Raw genomic sequence first — 6,000 nt, 5'->3', positions numbered from 1 at the left:
TCATTCTATTTCAGTGGGAATGGTACAGACTCTCGTCTCCTCACTCCCAAAGTAAACATGATGACAAAGTGAGAACATGGGCTTGGCTATTGGGTTGCACCTCAGTGGTTTTGCCAAAGTGGCTTCGCAAGAATCAAAAGAGTTAAAGCTTAAGGGCTGAAAGAAGCAAACACACTGTAAAAAAAAGAGAGAAATGTTCGTTGCCTCTGGGGATTTTTGTCAATTTTTACTGATCTGGTTTCTGGTATTGTCGGCTTTCTGCCATCTCTGAGGTTTTCAAACACACAGGCGTGGTCTGGACAAATAGCTCAGAGGCAAGACACACCCTCTATTCAGAATAAAGATCATCTTTCTCGCTCAACAGGAGTTTTAACCCTCAATCCAAGAGACGTGATTAATAAAATAGTCAGAGAAGATATACAACAACAACAAAAATTATTTTCCCAAATTTTGTCTAAGGGAGGTGTTTTTGGGTGCTAGATCCTGTAACCTCCAGCAGACAGAAGAAGTCAGTCTTTTCGAGTTTCCCTCTCCTGAACCAGCCTTGTTATATCATTTACAGTGGCCGGGTGGTAGCCATGGCAACCCAGTGACAGACAGGCCCATTAAAGTGATATCAGCTGATGAAATATTTAAGGGCTACAGGTGAAGCCATTGAAGGGACAGATAGTGCCTGGTCTGATAAGTTATAGTCTCCCACACAGCAGGAAGGAAAAAGGCCATTTCATTTCTTATCTAGGTCTCGGTCATTCCCTTCACCGACCACTGTGCTGGACCATCTATCTTTAGGAGAGACAGATTAACTCTTTATAATCTTAAAATGAACACAAGGATTTCCGGAATGTTGGGACTAATATAAATAGTCATTTTTTGCTGTTAAATGTCATAAAGAGGAATTAATAAAGAACAATAATTAAAAAATCATTATTCATGATTCTTAATTATTTTAATCTATTATATTTTAATTAGTTAAATATTAATGGTTTGGGATTTACTGTGAAAAGAAGAGGAACATTTCACACACATTTAAATATAGTTCTATGTTGTTAAAATAAGTTCCAAAATAAGTCAAAAAAAAAAATATAAAAAAAAAAAATCATAATTTTCCATATGAAGTATCCTTACAAAGCATTTCATAGTGTGTTTCTAAACCAAAAAAATAAAAAACACAAGCCCAGCAGATGCTGAATAATGATTGGAAATAGCTTTTAAAGATAAGATGAGTGTTGCTCCATGTGAAGCTGTGGATTTTCACATGCACGTGAAGGCTAACAGGGAGTTGGCTGTTGAATTCATCTTCAAACTGGTTTCAGAAACAGGCTGTTCCTTCCATATTGCTCCGTGATCACGAGAAGAGATCCATTAACATGTTCAAACACACACACGCTTAGTGTAGCTGAGAGAAGAGGAGGAGGCGGTAACAGCAGTACCAAACACCCAGAAGGGAAAAATACACTGTTTCAAAACCTGAGCTCAATAAGAGAAGTAGATAAAGATTTAAAAGGAGCCAACAAAAAGGATAAAAGAGCCTGTATGCCCCGTTGTTAAGATCAAAGATATGTGGCTAATTTCACATGCTACAACTCTCTTGAAAGAGGCTTCAGCCTACAGTGGAGAGAGGGGCTTTCTACTCTAGACAGGGACAGGTGAGACAGTATCCTGCTCCCTGACACTGTGCTCACCTCGGTATGCATGAGTCACTGCATGTACTGTATATTATGGGTGTAAACATATATACTGAATGTGTGTATTTATTTTTCTTCACTAGCCAGGAAGCAAGATGTAACCTTGGATAACACTGTGAAGGACCGCAGAAGTTTCCATGTACAAACACAAGTTGTACATGGTGATGGGAAAGCAATTTGTTTTGCAGGTCTGCTTTAAAGACCCAACATGTGTAAATCGTATGTAAACTTCTCGTAGTATCATTATAACCCAAATCTTACAAATGCTTTCTGATACTTTAAAAGGCATACTATGTAACTTTTCCCTCTTCGGTCCCCTTACAGGTTGTCTCATTGGAACTACAGCTCGCGACTGTGGCTGTAGGGGGACCGAAAGAGGGAAGGTTACATAGTATGCCTTTAAACAACAGGTCACTAGCCTGGGTAAACCCTGACGAACTTCCGGCAAATTTGAGATTTGCTCTGCAAGTCAGTCTGGCCAAGAGCCCATTCAAACCCATTTCCAATGTCCCCAAAATCGAGGCACCAATCACAACCGCTGAGGGCGGGCTTTACACCAATCACAACCGTTGAGGCGGGCTTTACGCGACGACAATAGCGCAGCGACGGCGAGCAGCTTTTTGTTTACATTCAACATGACGGCTACCGAAGCACAGAGTCACCCGGGTCGTTGGTCTGATTGGTTGGACTATCCAATGCGCATTTACCCAGAGGCATTTGAGCAGCGTCCGTTGGTGACGCCCCTTTAGAAATGAACTGTCAATGAACCTTTCCCAGACCCTTCTCAGTTACAACTGAGAAGGGTCTGGTGTCAACCAGGCTAACAGGTCACTACACATTTTTCACTCTGTGTTTTTCTGACCCTCACAGGCTAAATTACCACATTGTAATATACACGACAATGTGGGCTGGTGACATCATGCTACTTTCATGTTGGTATTCAGCCCATCCCCACACTACAATAGGCGTCTGTCAGTGATAAGGATGGGTTTAGTGTGGGTATAACCTTACGTATCTCTGCTCCTGCTGCTTCCTGCTCGTTTGCATCACGTCTCACTTGCTGATAAGAAAAAAAAAAAGCCATGTTTGCATGTGGAATGAAAGATACAGTCTGTGAAGTTCAGAGAGGCTTATCAGAGATGATGAGAGCGAGCTGCAGCACTGCACTCATGTAATTAGCCAACTGGATGAAAAGAGGGTTTGAAAAGCTACAGTACGAGACACCGCTCAAAAACTGGAATTTGTTTTTATAGGGAATACAGTGTATACCAAAATGGCTGTCGGGCTCCTCTGTGTCAAATATTTGCATGGGTGTGGATAACTAGCGAATGCATTTCTCTCACTTTTGTTTTCACCCTTTTAAGACTTTATCGCCTTTAAAACAAGTGCAGCCGAGGAGAGGAAAATGTTTACATTAGCCGTCAAGTGGCTGCACACTTGATGACATTTTTGCTCATACATTTTCAAAGCAAAAAACATGCAAACTGACGTATATATGCTTCCAGCTCTTTGAAAAAGTACTAAACACTGGCCTCTAGCACCTCCTGCACCGTATTGTTTTACTTTATGTCCGTGACTGGCTTTTCAAGGACAGATGACAAATGCATGCTGCATAAACCTTCATTCCAGGTCATTCTTAGACAACAGAAGTGGTTCAACCTGATTCAGTTTCAATCTCTATTCTTTTCACTCTAAAAGAGAAGCTTTTTTTGAAGGCCCCCACAGAGAGTTTGCCGGGGGAATAGAGGGTCATTCTTTGTACTAAGCTTGAACACAACAAATGGGACAAAATGTACTTTACCATTATAACAGAATAGACCACTCTAATGTCCGTATGTTTTCAAGTGGAGCTAAAGTTGTTACATCGTTAGCGAAACCTAGCATAAGCTAAGAAGAAGTATGGGGAGAACAGCTAGCCTTGCTATCTCTAAAAAAGGTCATTAATACATATATCATTTTAGATATATGTACACAAAGTGAAATGCAAATACTGGCAACCTCACTGTTGACAAGATTCCAGTAAGTCTCTGCGCCTGTTTTTTGTACAGCAAATAATTACAGCACTTATCTCCCCCTTGATACCACAACTTGTCTTGCTTATCTGTTTATGTACGGATTAAATAAATGAGATACAACGTAATAATTAGTGAGCTTTGGAATTGTTGGGAGGCCTTAAAAGAGAGCCAAGCTAGCCGTTTCTCCATGCATTCAGTGTTTACGCTAAGCTAGGCTAATCACCTCCCAGCTCTATCTTCATACTATCAACACAGAGACGAGGAGTGATATGGACCTTCACAATTAACTCTCGGGAAAGAAATGTTGAACTATTCTTTTAATAAAAAAAAAATGGTTAAATGTGATGGTAACACTTTACTATAGTCTGAGCCGTTAAGGAATACTGCCAGTCACCATCGCGACATAGCTTTCATGTTGTCTGTTAGGCTACTTCTCAGGGTCAGTGTTGGGGCACGAGCGGGGAAGGTGGGGCTAATCCCAAACACGGGACGAAGCTGAGCTGGCCACACACGGACACAGACACACACACACACACGGACACACACACACACACACACCACCTGTTCCACCTAAATTTGTCACAAATTCTGCCAAACGTATACCGTTTTTAACTGACTAACTCACAAAAAAACTGTCCCTTTGGCGTCTATCTTGTAAAAAAAAATTTTTACGTAAAAAGCTATTAAGCTTAATTCAAAAGCACTACCTTCAAACAATCAGTAACGTTGGTGGCAGCAACAAGCCAGGTGAAACAAATCGAATCCCCAACACAAACTTGTGACCTGAACCTATTAATCTAATCACATTAGTATGACCATTATTCACAGTCTGTGTGCGAATATCTTGGTTGCAAGTCTGAAAACTGATGTTAGCCAAACAGATTTCCCACTAAATGAGATTCGAGTCCCCTCGTAACATCACTCATAATCACACAGATGACTGATTAGCCACACATTCCCCTCATTCCTCAGAAATTTGTATCGTAAAGTTGAAACCGCTCTTGCATTCCGTGCTGCATGTCAATATTCATGTTCAACCTACTCATGTTTAGGACGCAGTTATGAAAAGTGGGAGATTTGACATTTTTGCTGTAGTCTCTGGAGTGGAACTGATTAAGAGGCAGAGACCCGCAGCATGTAACCAATTATGAAGAACAGAGATCAGACCGCACCAGTTTAGACAGCATCAGACAGAACTCACTATGAAGAAGGGCAGCTTGGTTAAACACAACATTAAAATGACACTAAGCTGCATCCCTACAATCATGAAAATCTTATAATTGTACATCCTTTATAGTGACAGCATTTACAAATACCTTTTCAAGTGGTCATTCTGCTGAGAAGCCTGGATATACTGTACATCCCTTCCCCCCTGAGAGAAGCCACTGACAGTGTGCTACTGGGCTTTAAAGAGCATCCACAAGCACAACCACAGAAGCCACATTTGATGATGGCATGCAGACGTTTGTGGAGGATACTTGTTCTCATAATAAAGAACAAAACGTTGGAAATAAATAAATAAGGAGACAGAGATGGTTTAGTTGTTCATGAGTTTCAGTCACGTGATAACTGATGGCTGTTTGACGGGGGATGTGAAAGTGACCATGACCAAAATCAAAAAGCGCATACAGGTCACGTGAAAACAACTGAATCATCTCCATGACAACTGGGCAACCTCCATCCACCGGCTACAAAATGTACTCTTATAATAACTGCCATTATAAGAGGCAATCATGGGATACTTGTCAGGTTTGTTTCATTCAAGTGTGTTCAAGAGAAAACCGTTTTTTTGTTGTTGTTTTTTTTTGTTTAAATGTTCAAGAAAAATGCCCTCTGTTTTATTGTCAAGTCTGTTAAGTCTAAATCAACCAAATGTATAGTTGAAACAATGAATTGATTAGTCCACCAAGATAAAATCAAACTATTTTGATAATCGATGGATTGTTTTGAGTCATTTTTCAGGCAAAAATGACAGAAATTCTCTGGTTCCAACTTCTCAAACGTCTCATATGACAGGAAGGTAAAGATATTTCAGAGGTTTTCACTATGTGCTGCCACTTTATAGACAAAATAATGAACTGCTTAACTGAGAAAATCTATTGTCAATAATGAAAATAGTAAGTTGCAGCCCTACAAAATTCTGTTAACCGGCTTTTGAAATATCCAGCTAATGTAAAAAATATATATATGTTAAAAAAAAAAAAAAAAACACAAACAGGGTAGGAAAATAACCTCCCCTGTAGCTGAGTAATACATCAGGCACATATGATGAAATAGCTCCTCCGACTATTTCTCAACAG

At 40.1% G+C, this 6,000-nt stretch overlaps 1 protein-coding gene across 1 annotated transcript in view; it reads right to left on the bottom strand.

Annotated features, from left to right (window-relative positions):
• The window catches only part of fhip1aa (FHF complex subunit HOOK interacting protein 1Aa), a 29,797-nt gene that overhangs the window by 22,545 nt on the left and 1,252 nt on the right, over nucleotides 1-6,000 (bottom strand). The gene's annotated exons all lie outside the window — the stretch shown is intronic.

The sequence above is a fragment of the Perca fluviatilis genome, chromosome 1 (genome assembly GCF_010015445.1).
Source record: "Perca fluviatilis chromosome 1, GENO_Pfluv_1.0, whole genome shotgun sequence".
NCBI classification, from domain to species: domain Eukaryota; kingdom Metazoa; phylum Chordata; class Actinopteri; order Perciformes; family Percidae; genus Perca; species Perca fluviatilis.
This window is presented reverse-complemented; position numbering and strand designations above follow the sequence as displayed.